Source organism: Apodemus sylvaticus (genome assembly GCF_947179515.1).
Source record: "Apodemus sylvaticus chromosome Y unlocalized genomic scaffold, mApoSyl1.1 SUPER_Y_unloc_2, whole genome shotgun sequence".
NCBI classification, from domain to species: domain Eukaryota; kingdom Metazoa; phylum Chordata; class Mammalia; order Rodentia; family Muridae; genus Apodemus; species Apodemus sylvaticus.
In genome coordinates, this window is record NW_026262996.1 from 482,617 (window position 1) to 502,667 (window position 20,051).

Below are 20,051 nucleotides of genomic sequence, written 5' to 3' on the forward strand. Positions count from 1 at the left end.
TAAAAGCCTCATGGATGGTATACATTGAACAGAGCACTAAATGCCTCTGGGATGCTAACCACTTAACAGAGCACTAAAAGCCTCATGGATGGTATACATTGAACAGAGCACTAAATGCCTCTGGGATGCTAACCACTTAACAGAGCACTAAAAGCCTCATGGATGGTATACATTGAACAGAGCACTAAATGCCTCAGGGATGCTATACATTTAAAAGAGCACTAAATGTCTCAGGGGTGCTATACATTTAACAAAGCACTAATTGCCCCAGGGATGCTATACATTTAACAGAGCACTAAATGCCTCAGGGATGCTAAAAATTTAACAGAGCACTAAATTGGCCAGAGATGCTATACATTTAACAGAGCACTAAATGTGTCAGGAATGCTAACCATTCAGCAGACCAATAAATGCCTCAGGAATGCTAACCATTTAACAAAGCACTAAATGCATCAGGGATGCTAACCATTTAACAGAGCACTAAATGTCTCAGGGATGCTAACCATTTAACAAAGCACTAAATGCATCAGGGATGTTAACCATTTAACAGAGCACTAAATGCCTCAGGGATGCTAACCATTTAACAGAGCACTAAATGCCTCAGGGATGCTAACCATTTAACAGAGCACTAAATGCCTCAGGGATGCCAATCCTTTAATAGAGCACTAAATGCCTCAGGGATGCTATTCAATTAACAGAGCATTAATGCCTCAGAGATGCTATATATTTAACAGAGCACTAAAATGCCTCAGGGATGCTATACATTTAAAACAGCAGTAAATGCCTCAGGGATGCTAACCATTCAACAGAGCACTAAATGCCTCGGGATGCTAACCTTTAACAGAGCACGAAATGCCTCATGGATGCTATACATTGAACAGAGCACTAAATGGATCAGTGATGCAAACCATTTAACAGAGCACTAAATCCCTCAGGGATGCTATACATTGAACAGAGCATTAAATGCATCAGGGATGCTATGCATTTAACAGAATATTAAATGCATCAGGGATGCTAACCATAGAACAGAGAACTAAATACCTCTGGGATGCTATACATTTAACACCACACTAAATGCCTCAGGGATGGTAACCATGTAACAGCACTAAATGTCTAGGGATGCTCACCACTTAATAGAGCTCTAAATGCTTCAGGGATTCTATACATTTAAAAGACCACTAAATGTCTCAGGGATGAAAGACATTTAAGATTGCACTAAATGCATCAAGTATGCTAACCATTTAACAGAGCACTAAATGCATCAGGGATGATATACAATTAACACTGCACTTAATGCCTCAGAGATCCTAACCATTTAACAGAGCAGTAAATACATCAGAGATACTATACATTGAACAGAGCACAAATTGCCTCAGGGATACTAACCATTGAACAGAGCACTAAATGCCTCAGGGATGTTATACATTTAACAGAGCACTAAATTCATCAGGGATATTAACCACTTAACAGACACTAAATGTCTCAGGGATGCTAACCATTTAACAAAGCACTAAATGCTTCAGGGTTGCTATACCTTTAACACAGCATTAAATGCATCATGGATGCTATACATTTAACAGAGCACTAAATGCCTCGGGGATGCTAACCATTTAAAGAGAACTAAATGGCTCAGGGATACTATAAATTTAACAGACCACTAAATGCCTCAGGGACATTATATATTTAACAAAGCACTAAATGCTTCCTGGATGCTATACATTTAACAGAGCACTAAATGCCTCAGGGTTGCTAACAATTTAACAGGGCACTAAATGTGTCAGGGATGCTATACATTTAACAGAGCACTAAATGCCTCAGGGATGCTAGCCATTTAACAGAACACTACATGCATCAGGGATGCTAACAATTTAACAGAGCACTAAATGCCTCAGGGATGCTAACTATTTAACACAGCACTAAATGCTTCAGGGATGCTATAGATTGAACAGAGCACTATATGCCTCAGCGATGCTAACCATTTAACAGAGCACTAAATGCCTCGGGGATGCTAACCATTTAACAGAGCACTAAATGCCTCAGGGATGCTAGACATTTAACAGAGCACTAAATGCCTCAGGGATGCTATACATTTAACAGAGCACTAAATGCCTCAGGGATGATAACCACTTAACAGAGCACTAAATGCCTCAGGGATGCTATACATTTAACAGAGCACTAAATGCCTCAGGGATGCTATACATTTAACAGAGCACTAAATGCCTCAGGGATGCTATACATTTAACAGAACACTAAATGCCTCAGGGATGTATACATTGAACAGAGCACTAAATGCATCAGGGATGCTAACCATTTAACAGAGCACTAAATGCCTCAGGAATGCTATACATTTAACAGAGCACTAAATGCCTCAGGGATGTATACATTTAACAGAGCACTAAATGCATCAGGGATGCTAACCATTTAACCGAGCACTAAATGCATCAGGGATGCTATACATTTAACAGAGCACTAAATGCCTCAGGGATGCTAAGCATATAACAGAGCACTAAATGCCTCAGGGATGCTATACATTGAACAGAGCACTGAATGCATCAGAGATGCTATACATTGAACAGAGCTCTAAATGCCTCAGGGATGCTAACCATTTAACAGAGCACTAAATGCCTCAGGAATGCTATACATTTAACAGAGCACTAAATGCCTCAGGGATGCTAACCATTTAACAGAGCACTAAATGCCTCAGAGATGCTAACCGTTAAACAGAGCACCAAACGCCTCAGGAATGCTATACATTTAACAGAGCAGTAAATGCCTCAGGGATGTATACATTTAACAGAGCACTAAATGCATCAGGGATGCTAACCATTTAACAGAGCACTAAATGCATCAGGGATGCTATACATTTAACAGAACACTAAATGCCTCAGGGATGCTAAGCATATAACAGAGCACTAAATGCCTCAGGTATGCTATACATTATACAGAGCACTGAACGCATCAGAGATGCTATACATTGAACAGAGCTCTAAATGCCTCAGCGATGCTAACCATTTTACAGAGCACTAAATGCCTCAGGGATGCTAACCATTTAACAGATCACTAAATGCCTCAGGGATGCTAACCATTTAACAGATCACTAAATGCCTCAGGGATGCTATACATTGAACGAGCACTAAATGCCTCAGGGATGCTAACCATTTAACAGAGCGCTATATTTCTCAGGGATACTATACACTTAAGAGAGCACTTAATGCATCAGGGATGCTCTACATTTAACAGAGCACTAAATGCCTGGGGAATGCTATACATTTAAGAGAGCACTAAATGCCTCAGGGATGTTCTACATTGAACAGAGCATTAAATGTGTCAGCGATGCTATACATTTTAACAGAGCACTAAATGCCTCAGGGATGCTAACCATTTAACAGAGCACTAAGAGAACCAGAGATGCTAAACATTGAACAGAGCTCTAAATGCCTCAGGGATGCTATACATTTAACAGAGCACTAAATGCCTCAGGGATGCTATACATTTAACAGAGCACTGAATGCTTCAGGGATTCTAACCATTAAACAGAGCACCAAATGCCTCAGGAATGCTATACATTTAACAGAGCAGTAAATGCCTCAGGGATGTATACATTTAACAGAGCACTAAATGCATCAGGGATGCTAACCATTTAACAGAGCACTAAATGCATCAGGGATGTATACATTTAACAGAGCACTAAATGCCTCAGGGATGCTATACATTGAACAGAGCACTGAATGCATCAGAGATGCTATACATTGAACAGAGCTCTAAATGCCTCAGGGATGCTAACCACTTAACAGAGCACTAAATGCCTCAGGGATGCTATACATTTAACAGAGCACTAAATGCCTCAAGAATGCTAACCATTTAACAGAGCACTATATGCCTCAGGGATGCTAACCATTAAACAGAGCACCAAACGCCTCAGGAATGCTATACATTTAACAGAGCACTAAATGCCTCAGGGATGTATACATTTAACAGAGCACTAAATGCATCAGGGATGCTAACCATTTAATAGAGCACTAAATGCATCAGGGATGCTATACATTTAACAGAGCACTAAATGCCTCAGGGATGCTAAGCATATAACAGAGCACTAAATGCCTCGGGTATGCTATACATTGAACAGAGCACTGAATGCATCAGAGATGCTATACATTGAACAGAGCTCTAAATGCCTCAGGGATGCTAACCATTTAACAGAGCACTAAATGCCTCAGGGATGCTATACATTTAACAGAACACTAAATGCCTCAGGGATGCTAAGCATATAACAGAGCACTAAATGCCTCAGGGATGCTATACATTTAACAGAACACTAAATGCCTCAGGGATGCTAAGCATATAACAGAGCACTAAATGCCTCAGGTATGCTATACATTGAACAAAGCACTGAATGCATCAGAGATGCTATACATTGAACAGAGCTCTAAATGCCTCGGGTATGCTAACAATTTAACAGAGCACTAAATGCCTCAGGAATGCTATACATTTAACAGAACACTAAATCCCTCGGGAATGCTATACATTTAACAGAACACTAAATCCCTCGGGAATGCTATACATTTAACAGAGCACTAATTGCCTCAGGGATGCTCTACATTGAACAGAGCACTAAATGTGTCAGAGATGCTATATATTTAACAGAGCACTAAATGCCTCAGGGATGCTAACCATTTAACAGAGCACTAAATCCATCAGAGATGCTATACATTGAACAGAGCTCTAAATGCCTCAGGGATTCTAATTGTTTAACAGAGGACTGAATGCCTCAGGGATACTATACACTTAACAGAGCACTTAATGCAAGAACTTCCTTGTCTGCTGTAAAAAATGGAAACCTGAGGAACTGGTACAGGAAAGAAAATAAACATATTAAAACACACACACACACACACACAGAGAGAGAAAGAGAGAGAGAGAGAGAGAGAGAGAGAGAGAGAGAGAGAGAGAGAGAGAGAGAGAGAGAGAGAGAGAGAAGAGAAGAGAAGAGAAAGAGAGAGTTCTCTCCAGAGGAAAAGTTTAGAGATAAACCACGATTAGGCACTCTTGGAAATTTCCTGGGTAATAATACTTAGCTTCAAGGATTGGGAAAATGAAGAACTCTAAAGACACCTATCTCTAAACTGGTTTCTTTTGGGAACTTAACACAGTCCTAGGCAATGAAGTTTAGACATGACAAGGACACACTCTTAATGGACCTTCCATTAAATGTGTCAGCGATGCTATACATTTTAACAGAGCACTAAATGCCTCAGGGATGCTAACCATTTAACAGAGCACTAAATGCCTCAGGGATGCTATATATTTAACAGAGCACTAAATTCTTCAGGGATGGTAACCATTTAACACTGCACTAAATGCATCAGGGATGCTACACATTTAACAGAGCACTAAATGCCTCAAGGATGCTAACCATTTAACAGAACAGTAAATACCTCAGCGATGTTGTACATTTAACAGATCTCTAAATGCCTCAGGGATTGTAACCATTTAATAGAGTATTAAATGCCTCAGGGACGCTAAGCATTTAACAGAGGACTAAAGCCTCAGGGATGTTATACATTTAACAGAGCACTAAATGCCTCAGGGATGCTAACAATTTAACCGAGCATTAAATGCATCAGGGATGCTAACCACTTAACAGAGCAGTAAATGCCTCAGGGATGCCAATCATTTAATAGAGCACTAAATGCCTCAGGGATGCTATTCATTTAACAGAGCAGTAAATGCATCAGGGATGCTATACATTTAACAAAGGACTAAATGAATCAGGGATGCTAACCATGTAACAGAACTCTAAATGCATCAGAGATTCTAACTATTTAACAGAGCACTGAATGCCTCAGGGATGCTATACACTTAACAGAGCACTTAATGCATCAGGGATGCTATACATTTAACAGAGCACTAAATGCCTCAGGGATGCTATACATTGAACAGAGCACTAAATGCCTCATGGATGCTATACATTTAACAGAGCACTATATGCCTCAGAGATGCTAACCATTTAACAGAGCACTAAATGCCTCAGGAATGCTAACCATTTAACAGAGCACTAAAAGCCTCAGGGATGGTATATATTTAACAGAGCACTAAATGTGTCAGGGATGCTATACATTTAACAAAGCACTATATGCATGAGGGATGCTAACCATTTAACAGAGCACTAAATGCCTCAGGAATGCTAACCATTTAATAGAGCAATAAATGCCTCAGGGATTCTATACATTGAAAACAGCACTAAATTCCTCAGATATGTTACATTTAACAGAGCACTAAATGCCTCAAGGATGCTATACATTTAACAGAGCACTAAATGCTTATGGGATACTAACCACTTAACAGAGCACTAAATGCCTCAGGGATGCTATACATTGAACAGAGCACTAAATGCCTACGGGATTCTATACATTTAACAGAGCATTAAATGCTTCAGGGATGCTAACAATTTAACAGAGCACTAAATGTATCAGGGATGCTATACCTTTAACAGAGCACTAAATGCCTCAAGGATGCTAAACATTTGACAGAGCACTAAATGCCTCCGGATGCAAACCATACAACAGAGCACTAAATGCCTCAGGGATGCTAACCATTTAACAGAGCACTAAATGCCTCAGGGATGCTAACCATTTAACTCAGAACTAAATGCCCCAGGCATGCTATACACTTAACAGAGCACTAAATTACTCGTGGAAGCTATACATTTAACAGAGCACTAAATGCCTCAGGGATGCTAACCATTTAACTCAGAACTAAATGCCCCAGGCATGCTATACACTTAACAGAGCACTAAATTACTTGTGGAAGCTATACATTTAACAGAGCACTAAATGCATCAGGGATGCTATACATTTAACAAAACACTAAATGCCTCAGGGATGCTAACCATTTAACAGAGCACTAAATGCATCAGTGATGCTATACATTTAACAGAGCACTAAATGCATCAGGGATGCTATACATTTAACAAAACACTAAATGCCTCAGGGATGCTAACCATTTAACAGAGCACTAAATGTCTCAGGAATACTATCCACTTAAGAGACAACTTAATGCATTAGAGATGCTCTAAATTTAACAGAGCACTAAATGCCTCAGGGATGCTAACCATTTAACAGAGCACTAAATGTCTCAGGGATGCTATGCATTTAACAGAGCACTAAATGCCTCAAGGATGCTATACATTCAACAGAGCACTAAATGCCTCAGGGATGCTAACCATTTAACAGAGCACTAAATGTCTCAGGGATGCTATACATTTAACAGAGCACTAAATGCATCAGGGATGCTAACCATATAACAAAGCACTAAGTGCCTCAGGGATGCTAACCATTTAACAGAGCACTAAATGCCTCAGAGATGCTAACCATTTAACAGCACTAAATGCCTCAGAGATGCTATACATTTTTTTTCTTTTTAAAAATTATTCTTTTATCTTTCTTTTACAGTTTAGTTGTAACCTTCCTCCCAGTCTGCCCTCTGACTCTTCCTCATTCCATATCTCCTACTGCATTTCCAAGAGGATGTCTCCCCTTACCCCCCCATCTCCATCCCACTAGACCTCTCTACTCCCTGAGGTTTCAAGTCTCTCAAAGATTAGGTACATCTTCTCTTACTAGGTCCATACCAGGCAGTCCTCTGCTATATATGTGTCAGGGGTCTCATATCAGCTGGTGTATGCTATCTGGTTGGTGGCTCAGTGTCTGAGAGATCAGAGTTTAAAAAGCTTTCAATGAGGTGGTATCCTCCTTTGGTTTAATTTTAATTCTAAAATAAGATTCATATCCTGTGATGCCAGAACACCATAGTATGGTCCTAGACTTTGTCCTTCTCTCAACAGGAAATACCCCTGAGCATCAAGACTGCCTTGATTGGAAGGTCCTCCTAGTTACTGCTAGCCTGTTTGAGTACCTCATATAAATAAATCACTGACTCTTGGCCATTAGCTTGCTTATATGATTGACCCAAGTCTCCCCCGGTATAGGTCTGATTACCTTTCTAACAGCTGCTCACCACTAGACCTATCACTCCATTCACTTGTCTCTCACCAACTAAATGATTCGTTCACTAAATGCCAAGTCCCCACTTGCAGAAGTTTCTTGAACCAATTTTTCCTCCAACAGTTATTGTGACTTCAGCTACATGTGGAAGTAGATAGTACCTATAATGAAAATCCATTGTACTTTTAAGCTTTCTGACCTTGGGCAAATTTCTTTTTTTTTTTTTCGATATATTTTTTATTTACATTTCAAATGATTTCCCCTTTCCAAGCCCCCCCCACTCCCAGAAAGTCCTGTAAGCCCCCTTCTCTCCCCGTGTCCTCCCACCCACCCCTTCCCACTTCCCCGTTCTGGTTTTGCCTAATACTGCTTCACTGAGTCTTTCCAGAACAAGGGGACACTCTTCCTTTCTTCTTGCACCTCATTTGATGTGTGGATTATGTTTTGGGTATTCCAGTTTTCTAGGTTAATATCCACTTATTAGTGAGTGCATACCATGATTCACGTTTTGAGTCTGGGTTACCTCACTTAGTATGATGTTCTCTAGCTCCATCCATTTGCCTAAGAATTTCATGAATTCATTGTTTCTAATGGCTGAATAGTACTCCATTGTGTAAATGTACCACATTTTTTGCATCCACTCTTCTGTTGAGGGATACCTGGGTTCTTTACCATACACATACCACATAACTACACTGAGCAGAGCTATCTTTTTTAATCAATGAAACTCTACATGACACCTTCCAAGGTAAGTATAAACAACCATTCATGAACAGGAGGTCAGAACTGCAGAAAATAAGGCAATGCAAATATCCAGATGAGGAAGCAAGGTACCTGAAATCACAACACCTCAGGAGTAAAAACCTTTCACAAAAGTGTCCAACTAGGAAGCCTTCAGACATTTCTACTCAATAACCCCAAAGTCATAAGGAGAATAAGAAACATACAGTTCTGAGCCAAGCAGTGAAAAGGGGCACGTAAGGGTGGGAAGCCAGTTGTCAAGGGCCAGCACCCATGGCCTAATAATGACCTTAAATGTAAAGAACTGTCCAAAGTAGAGGAGGCATGTTATGGGAAAGCCTAGGCAAACCTAACATATTCAATAATAATACATGTGTTAAGCAGCAACCAATTTTAAGGCCCTTAGTTATAGTAACAACCTTTTATGCCCTTATCTCACATGAACAACTGGCAGGGGAAAAAATACCAGTGCCAGGCCCAGTGTGGAGGTTCTTCTTTCTTGTAGGTTCTTCTTGAGGCAGTGGAGGGGGAAGAGCATCGGTGGAGGGTAGGACTTTCTCTCATGAGATATTTAGGGTTGCTGTATAATAAAAAGTTTACTTGCCCAAGTCTCAGTTTCTATGCTGTGGTAACTGACCTGCCTTCCATGTTCCTCTGAGGCCAGAGACTGAAGTCTCACGTGCAAGCAACTCAACCTAAAACAGTAGGGGATTAAATCAAGGATTAATTGTCCAGATGCCTCTTGTTTGTCTGGCTAGGGGGAAGTTTGGAACTTCTATTGAACCAGCAGAAGAGAATAACACTTGTGGAAGAAAAAACTTTTACATATGCAAATATGCATAATCTCTTATTAAGATCTTATAGATTCATGCATATACATTCATACATTTCCATTCAAACCAGTTGGGCCCGACTTGCATGCAGGTTCACAATTACACACACACACAAGCACACACACACACTCTCTCTTCTCACAATTACACACTTATACACATGCATTCTCACAATTACATACTTTCACACACATCCATACTTACATATGCATATGAAGCAAAAGAACAAGTACCAGTGCAGAAAGAACTCACTCATTCTGGATGAAAAATGAGCTCCAATCTTTAATGCATAGAGAAAGAAAAATCGTCCACCCTTTTAATGCTAAATGAATTAAACCCACATTTGTAAGAGAAAAGCTTTGTTCCTTTTAATAAGACTAAGCCTGCCTTGTTCTAATGAAATGACCTGTTCTGTCCCATGGTAAGGAGAAGCCTGTCTGGCTCCTCTGCTTTCTGCTTTTTTCCTTTTCCCTCTGCATTCTGCACACTGCTCTCTTAGGTTTTCTGTTTCTTTAGTGTTACCTATAGTTTCTAAGTTATTCCACTCTGCATTCTCCTTCTAATCTTACTCTCTCCTCCTGCTCTGAAGTCACAAATGCTCTTACTCTCAATGCCTTTTTTCTGAAAGCTGTGCCTATAGTTCTAAGTTCTTCTTGAGTTCAGTTCTGTCTAAAAACTTCTCCTCAGGTCTGTTCCTCTCACCTCTGTTCTCTTCTCTTTCTCTTCAACACCTAAACATCTTTCAGGATACATGATCACATGTTACAAAGTTCATCCCAAGTTCACAAACACACCCACACAGAAATCAAATCATAACTGAAAGAGAAGTTTACAATAGAGAATGTTTACACGCATATCCATTAGGAGGAATTATCTAGATAGTAACATCTATCACTAACATCTTGTCTTCTCTACAGGTTGGTAGAAAGTTTAAAACCACAACTAAGTTATAAGTGAAGTTTTATATAGGTGAACCCAGTCAGTATTTTATCTTCTGTCCTAGCACGTAAAATAAACCATTAGTTCCCTTTTTATGACCTTTGGGTAATTCTTTTACCAGGTCTTGGAACATGCTCTGAGTAGGATTGAGTCTGGTTGCCATCTAAGAATAAATTAACTTGTGACACTTGGGAGACTGGCAGAGTTCTCATTGCAGTTTGACTATAGAAAAGGACCTAATAGCAGGCCCATTATAAAAGAGCTTAAGAATCACAGATATAATTTTAGGAATTCTTATAGAATCATCATTAAAACTTAAATCCTCTATTTGTCTACTCAGCATCACTACAAGACAGTACATCTTTGTGGATCTGCAGAGATCTGCTCCAAAGGGGTGTGCTATTACTTATTAATTATTATAGATGTATGATGATAACAGATAAAGCATGTTAATAGCAGGAGTCTTTCCTTTAATTAGTCCCCCACAGCCTTGCAGAATGCGGGCTCACCTGGCACAGATTATATAATAATCCGAAGCAGGCATTTCAGGATGATCATCTGCTAGTACATTAGTTTGTCCCATTATGGCTCCTGACAAGGAGTACAGGAGTCACAGATTCAGCAGGGTACGGGGTGACCCTTCCATCGTCCCTGTGGCACTTCTCTCAGAAGTCTTGTCAGCTGGGTCCTCAATTGCTGGATCATCTCTATCGTGGCAGGCTTAATGTGGGATTGATGTATTCATGTCCTGTTCCAATGCACCTTATCAGCTGTCTGCGTGGTCAGGATCACGCAAGGTCAAGGTGTGAGGCCCTTTCCAGAAACGGTTCAGAATCTGCTGTTTTGTCTCTTAATCCAGATCCATTACCTGGTTCAAAGCAGTGGGGGTTAAGAGAAGCAGCAGACTCATAAACCTGGCAGATGGAAGGCCAGAGTTGATTCTGAACCCTATGGAGGACACCCAAGGATTTTAAAACCATGTTTGGCTCATATTCAGCTAAGATAGCAGACTGAAGCTTAGGCAGCATGGGAGGTGCGGGGGCTCCCATATAGGATCTCAAAAAGGGGGTGGGGGGACTTAAAGTATAGGAGGTGATCCTAGCCTTATATAAGGCATAAGATAGGAGAGGTGCCCAGTCACCGCCTATTTCAGGTGTTAATTTGGCCAGGGCCTCTTTCAGGGTCCGATTCAGAGGGGTCTGCTTGCCGTGAACTCTGGGGTAGGTATGCGTAATGTAATTTCAGGTGGTCCCCAGAAGCTATGGTAGAGATTGAGTTACCTGAGAGATGAATGCTGGCCCACTGTCAGACCCAAGCAGGGTAGGCAAACCAATACCTGGGTATGATGTCTTCCAGAAGCTTCCTGGCTATTACATTGGCAGTCTCCTTTATAGGGTAGGAGACTTCTACCTATCTTCTTCCTATCTTGAAAAGGTATCTATAAAAACTAGCAAATATTTATATCTATATGCTCTTGGTTCTATTTTTGTATCATCTATTTCCCAATTAGACCCTGGCTGTTGACCCATGATTCTGTTTTCTGGAGCAGCTCCTTGACTGGGGCCTGAGGAGTTCACAGCCTGGCAGGTGGCACAGCCTGAGATTACCTGATGAACCAAGTGTCCTAAGTCAAATATTTTGTACCTTGGCCCTCTTAGCAATTCCTTCAGTTTTCCTTGACCAAGTGTGAAGCTTGATGAATCTGATGAATGAGAGGCTTAGCCAAGTCCTTAGGTAGGATGGTGCAGCCTTCAACTCCTTAGCCTTCAGAGGTCAGCAGCCATCCATCTCTTCTGTAAACTCCTTGGCATTTCACCCGATATCGTTTGTCTTCAGGAGTATATTCGGGGCTGGCTGGGAGTGCAGGAGGTGGCCAAACCACCAGAAGTTGACAGCTTCGATGGCTTCCCTTTCGGCTTTATCAGCTAGCTAGCCTGTTCCCTCAGACAGCATCTGAAGTCCTTTTCTGATGCCAGAGGTGATGAACCAGGCGTTTTGAGAGGGCTTGAATAAAGCGAGTATATCTTCCTTATTTTTGATGGTTTGTCCTCCAGATGGTTATTTCCTTCCATAATCCCATCTGCTGTCCGTGCAACTGTTAGCACTATGGATCCTTTTGCCAGTTTTAAAGCCTGGGTGAGACCCTTTAGTTCGGCTTTCTGGGCTGAAGTTGCTGGCAGCAAAGCAGTTGTCCAAACAACAGAGTCCAAGACCATTAGGGCCGCCCTTGCGTACCTGATTCTGTTCTGGATGCCGCTGTTCCTATCCATGAAGTATATTCGTTCCCCGTCCGACCAGAGAATGTCAGACAAGTCCGGCCTGACATTCTGCGAGTGCCCCACAAGTATAGAGCAGTCATGCTGCACGTCCGAGGGTGGGGCAGGAAGCAGGGTGGCTGGGGTTAGGGCAGGTGATGGGTTATATCTTATGTGAGGGGAGTTCAACAGTATAGCCTGAAGGTGCACCACTCTGACTTTGGACAGCCGCTGGCTGGGTGGACTCTTGAGGGTCCCCTCAAGAGTAGCCTTGGGGTAGTGATAACAAGTCTGCCACATGGTTTTATTTTGTCAGCATCCTTGTCTTGCAGGACTCTGGACGCTCTGATCCAGAAGCACACTGGCCATGCTGGGGCCACCGGGTCCAGCTTCTTAGATAAATAAGCCACAGGTCTTTTCTATGGCCCCAAAGTTTGGGTGAGCACCCACTTTGCTATCCCCTTCCTCTGATCCACATACAGGTGGAAAGGTTTGTGACTCTCCAGGAGGGCCAGGGCCGGCATCTCCAATAAGGCTCTTCTTAGAGTCGTAAAAGCCACGTAAATAAAGAACATCTCTAATAAAAAGAAGAAGAAAAGCCATGTCCATCTCAGGGGCCCATTCTACTTTGTCTTCTTGGCCCTGGGTCTCCTCATATAACAGTTTGGTTATGTCAGTGAAGCCTGGTCCCCAAAGTCTTCAAAACCCATCAGATCCCAGAAGTGCCTGTACTTGCCTCTGGGTTGATGGAACTGGGATGTTAAGGATGGTTTGCTTCCGGGTGTCCGACAGCATGTGTTGGCCGGTCCCCTTTGAATATGTAGGCGACCTCAACTTGACAAAGCTGGGCCTTCTCAGCAGACACTCAGTAGCCAAGTTGACTCGGTTCCTGTGGGAGGTCTCTTGTGGTCTCTGGCATGTCTCCAAGTCGGCGTGGGGTCGGGGTGGGGCCTCTCAATTCATAGCGGGACACAGTTATCTCGGGGAGAGCCCCAGTCCTCATGCAGTGTGCCTCTTCAAAGTTGGTAGGTTGAGATGCCAAATCTTTTCAGTTCAGACTCCCATTTTAGAGAACCAGACCTAAGTTTGAACTCAGGTAAACTAACAGGCCCGTACCCAGCATTAGATTCCAAGTTACCTCCTCCCAACAAAACCCAAGCCTACTTCTAGTCTCTAAGCTCACCCCAACAAGCCCTGTGTCTCCAGGTTACATCCCCGACAAGACCAGAGGCTCCAGGTTATTACCCCAACAGATCTGCACCCCCAGGTTACAAGCCCAGGCCAGGCCTAATGACCACCAATACCGAGGGAAATCAAAATTAACTTTAGGTTTTGACTCCCAGCACCAGCCAGTTATGCTAAAGACCATTGTAGCTTTCCAATTAGATGCTTGCACACGTTCCCCACCCCTCATCCCAACCCACCGCCTGCTGCTTGCTATAAAGCCTTGCTTGGATAGATGTTCAGGGCTCCTGTCTCCACCAAAAACTGTCCTGCCTGTCTGAGGTGAGCTGAAGGGCTGAGCTAGCTTAACTAGAATAAAGACCCTGCTGCTGTGAGATTGCATCAGACCAGCTCCTGTCTGGTTTAACCCTCTCCTGGCACTACAGGATGAGTTTTTGAATCCTTGAGGCAGGTGTGTTCAAGTCATTTGTCCCTTGAAGCCTCTCTCCAAGTCTTGCCATTCAAGGGCAAATAGAAGCTGGTTTTTAGTGCCAGAGAAAGGCCACAAAGCCATTCACTCACTGAAGTGTCCAAAGGATGTCAGGGGCAGTTTGGTTAACAAAGGCCATGTTCACAGCTGACTGGTGATCTCTGGCTTCTGAGTCAAAAGCAGTGTACATACAATAGGTTTCAAAGAACTGTCTAGATACTCCCTGGGGCTCTCATTCTTTCCTAGAATCACCTGGCTCACTTTAGATAAATTCCTGGGCCCTCTGGTGGCCTGTCAGAGCTTCCCCCGCCTCCCGCCCCCATGGCCCTGTGGGCCTCAGAATCATGGTAGACACAGAGCCTCTCCTTACCTTTAACAAGCAGTGTTAAAATCCCAGTCCAAGGAAAGGCTGGATCTATATCTGCCTGAACTTGAGTGGGCAGGCCATTGGTTCCCTGAACCAATTTCAAGGTGGCTCCCCCCACCCCATCCTCTCTCTCTCTCTCTCTCTCTCTCTCCTCTCTTGTGTAGAGGAACTGGAGCTGACACCTGGGATGGCAGACACTCATTTCAGGTGAGTTGCAGTGCCAGGAAAATGTCAGTTATCCTGCCAAAAAAACAGACAGGAGCCAATCTGATGCAGTGCACAGCAGGGTCTTTATTGCATTGGAGCTAGCTCACCAGCCTCCACCACAACACCACCATCCCCTCAACTCCCCCCACTCCCCCCAATCGCCCTAACCCCATACCCCCAGTGCACCACAGTCAGGCAGGTTGTTTTTGGTGGTGGAGGTGGGGCAGCCCTGAATGTGCAAGCTTCTAATTGGAAAGCTAATGTGGCCTGTAACATAATTGGCTGGTGCTGGGGGACGTTTCAGAAGCTTAATTTCTGTTCCCTTCTACATTGGTGGTGGTTAGGCAAGGGGCTGGCCACCAGGCCATCTGAGGGTGCAGCTCTGTTGGGCGAATAACCTGGAGATGCTGGTCGTGTTGCGGGTGTAACCTGGAAATGATGGTCTAGCTAGTCTAGAGACTGGAGCTAGACTCAGGTGTTGTTGGGGGGCCGACTTGAAAACTAATGCTAGGCACCAGCCTGTTAGTTTACCTCAGTTCAAACTTAGGTCAGGTTCTCTACCATGGAGTCTGAACTTAAAAGATTTGGCATCTCCAGTCGCCATGATCGAATCTAGAAGACCCGTGAGGGCTGATGATCTAAGTAAACATGGGGGTGGGCGTTCTGCAACTTCCTGGCAAAAGGCACATATGTCATGAACTGTCTCCCCTGAGCATCTGGGGGCCCCTTAGCCCAGAGGGGGCAAGGCCTCAGTAGAATCTGTCTCCTAGGGAGTATGGGCCAGAATGTGAGGAGGACTCCAAGGGGAGTCAGAGGAGTCAGGGGCTGATCTTCCCTCTGCCTGTGCTGGTTGGGCAGCGGGCAGAGACAGAGGTGGTACGAGCAGGAACATAAGGAGGCAGACAGAGATCCTCCCCGGGAGCAGAAAGAGGAAACAAGACAAGAGGCCAAGGCAGACCCTCCTTTAGAAGAAGAAGAGTGGGGAACAGCGAGACCTGTAACAAAAAAGGTCTCATCCAAACAGGAGGCCTCTCAACCAGGTATTGCCACCTGGCACTTGGTCCAGATGGCCCCAAGCCTTCTTCACCCTGTAAATGCTGGGGAGATGGAAAGTCCCCTCCTCAGACCATAGGTGGGCCATTCATTCCTGTGTGTGGGCATGAACAACCAGACTCGGATCTTCTGTGCCGCTGCCTTTTAAGTCCTTAAAATGGTTCGGGACCAGGCAGTGGTGTGCTTTATGCCTGTCCCATCCTAGGAATTAAAGAAAAATTCGTACAAGAGGACACAAAGCACAAACACAATACACACAGACAGACACAGAAGGACATTTCCAGAAAACCAAACCAAAACGAAAAGCCTGTCTCAGACAGTCTTCCTCCCTGCTCATGGGAGGCCCATAGACTCACAGCCAGTTCGGGATCCAGATGAGAACTAGCCAGTTCTGCTTCTGTTAGGGAATGGGGGTCGGGGGAAGCAATGGGGCAGTGGGGAAGGGGAGTCCTCCACTACGCCTGGCCAGTTAACAAAATAGGAGCCCATTCTTGCCCCTCTTAGCCTTCAGATTAAAACTGTAGCAGAATTAACCGAGAAATAGAAGCATAGATATGGACAAGATAAAAGACAACCAGGTGCCTGGACATACTGATCAGAAAAATCCTCCACTGTAACGGTCAGGGGGTCTCCAGTGAATCACAGAATGAGTACCTAAATGTACGGGTCCATGATTCACTGAAGGATGATAATAAACAGTATATAAATGCAAAGGTTGTTTCATTCTGCAGAAGTCCTGCATGCTGAGGTCTCCCATTATTAAGATAGACAGGTGCTGGAGTGAGCTAGCAGCCCTGATTTAAAGCCCATTAGGGGAATTCCTGGGTAGCTGACCTTATCCTGCTCTATCTCTTAGGGACATTCCAAACCATTATCAGGGCATGGGACCTGGAATCTGTTGCTGAATAATTCAGGGGTAGGTGACTCTATCACTTAGGGACATTCCAGAAGTATTACCTGGGTGCGAGGGCTGGGAACTCTTGCTGACACATTGTCCTTACTTCAGGCCAGGTGGTGGGGCAGTTTCTGACTAGATGCCTAAGGCCTGGGTTTTTAGGCATAATCCCCTGAGCTGCCTACTTGAAGCCTGTCATGGAGTCAGCCTGCCTCATCACATTTAAGTGCAGCTAACTTTTGTCCTGCCTCTCACTGCTGTTCCAATAAGCCAGCGTCGGCCTGATGAAATTGAGTCTGTATGCCTCCCTGCCTCATTTTCCTTATGCTCCTCTGCAGTCATTCATATGGAAGCACACACAGCCTCTGAGCACATTACATAGGCTAATGGCTACCTTAGTGCCCTGAGACCTCTGTCCTCTTGTGGCCTCTGCCTTCCTGTGAAGGTATAATTTCAGTTCCTGGGACTTCATTAGTACTCTCTGTCAGCCCAACGTCTTCACAGTCCCTTCAGCTTTCCTTTGATTCCACTCCATCCATCTCCCTCAGACTCTTCCTCTGACCTCCCAAGAGTCTGTGGTCCTCAAGATAAGAGAGCTTTGGATTGCTTTCGTCACACACACAAATTCTGCATGGCAAGGTAACCAACCGTCCATCCTGGTCGGATTGAGATGATGAGCCCTGACCAGAACCCAGAAGCTGTGGGAGCTTCTCATTCCTTCTCTGGATCTCAAAGTCTTGGAGGTTCTAGGCACCTCCCTGCTTTTGACTGACAAGACAAGTCCCTCCATAGTCTTATGAGTTTGGGGATGCCATACTGGGCTCATATTCATCTTTACTAAACCTGGGTGGCAGTGGGATAAAACACCCTACCAGTCCTGCCTGCCATGTCAAATTTATGCCAAATTTAAAAATGGACTCTAAAGCTCTGTCTTGACAAGTTACAGCCCAGCAAACTCAGTTATCCACTCAAACGTGGCCGCATTCTCGGAAAAATGGCCACCTCTGGCCACAGTTTTAAACGTTCAATTTTAAGGTCTCCAAGACCTATGATAATTTTCACAAAGAAAATGGCAAAGGGCCTGGGCCCACTCCCTGATCCACCTTCCTGAGGCACTCAATCCTTCCCCCACTAAACTACTAACCCCTCCCTATCCTTACACCCTTCCTCCCAGTTCATTTTAAGCCCTCTCAACATAGCCATCCAGCTCCAAGTTGTAAGATTATATATAGGCAGGCCCAGAGCCTGAGCTTAACAGAGCTGGGAGGGAAACTGCAGATGATTTCCACACTGAGTCCTAATGCCTGCAGTTTCTACTGTGTCTCAAACCTGCTCTTCCTACACAAAATAGGATAGTCCTTCTCCCCACCCCCACCCCTGCCCCCATGGTACATCTTTACCTTATTACTACACTGAGAATGCACCCTCTTGCTTTTATTTCTCCTTGCAGTTAGTTGCTATGCTTTACAGATTGTGTGTCTATCTGATTCATGTGTGTGTGTGTGCACATGCACACACATGCACACACATGCACACACACACACACACACACACACACAAGTGTTTATAGATATGTAGATCACTTGGTACATCTTACAGAGATTCAGATGTCTTTTGGATATGGATAAGTGCTAGCAGTGACTGTTGCTTGTGGGGATCCAGATGTGGGTCCACTCTTCCTTTGGGTTGCTTCAGACCTACCAACCAACACCGCCCCTATATCCAAAGCCTCAGCAGGCACCCCAGGCCTGGGATCTCTTACAAATGGCACAGTTCTCAATTCCAGAATACCTCACCACTAACCCAACATGGATTTGGAGGGGTTATCAAGGAAAGTCTCCTACATGGCTCAGTTTCTCAGGGATTTGTTCTAGACAGAGGCAGGCTCTATGTCAACGTATTTCTCATACCTGCATTCCACAGGTACACATACCCGCTGCCCTTGGACAGCTAACATTCTGATCTTTTCTCAGAATGAAAGGGAAAGCAGAAGTCTCGAATCTCCCAAGAATGGGCAGTGCAAAAGTCTCCCTGCAAAGTTGAAGGTCACATAGGCTAATAGAAATGTCCAGGTCCTGGGCTACATCGACCTGGGGACCCTGGGTGTTTCCTCTATGCCCATCAGCCTCACTCTTCCCAGGAAGGCCACAGACAAAGGACAATCATGCCCTTTATTGCCTTCTCAGCACAGAACAAATGCCAGCCTCACTTGTGTGACTAGTGCTCCTTCCTCCTTGCTCTGTTTCCCTACAGCAGCTCTCAGGCAAGAGGGTGATGGGTTTTCCTGGCGATCATCTGACTTCTCTCTGTCTTGCCAACGCTCAACATGGCATCACCCCCTCATGCTCCTAGTATCAAAGTTGAGCACAGAGCAAGCACACTGGCTTTCCTAGAAATGTATCTTGGTCACAAGGGCATCAAGCTCTCAGGGCCTTACATTTCTTTACTTGGCTGAACAGAGGTTGTATGTGTGCAGATCCACTCTCCTGGGAATACACACGCCTCCTGTTTTGTTGACCTCCATAAATACTTTATGTTCCAATTTTAAATGCTCACTGGCCATCACCCGAACGGAGTCCCCCTTTCCCTGCCCACATAATGAGCCCCTCACCACTTTCTTTGTCAACCTCACTGTATTTGGAAATCAAAGTTTGCCATCACTAACGTTTTGGAAATCCTTTATTAGTGGCATTTGAACTATTTCTAAAGATGAACAACTGAGAATGACATAATCATAAGCTATGGTTCTGGCTCAGTAGGAAAGAGCTCTTGGACTTCATTTAGAGTTTTCTCTTATCTTTATAATAAGCAGATGTGGTGTTGAAAGCCAGGTGTTATGAAAGTTTTCCAGAAAAGCAGAATCCTAGAGAATCTTTTCTAATAGAGAAAGTCAGAGACAGTGACAGAGAGAGAGAGAGAGAGAGAGAAACAGAGAGCGAGAGAGAGAGAGAGAGAGAGAGAGAGAGAGAGAGAGAGAGAGAGAGAGAGGGTTTGTGTGTGTATTGTGTGTGATGGTGATTGGCTTTGCTTTGCTTTGCATTGCTTTGCTTTGCATTGCTTTGCTTTGCATTGCAAGTATCAGAGAACAAAGGATCTTACAGTCC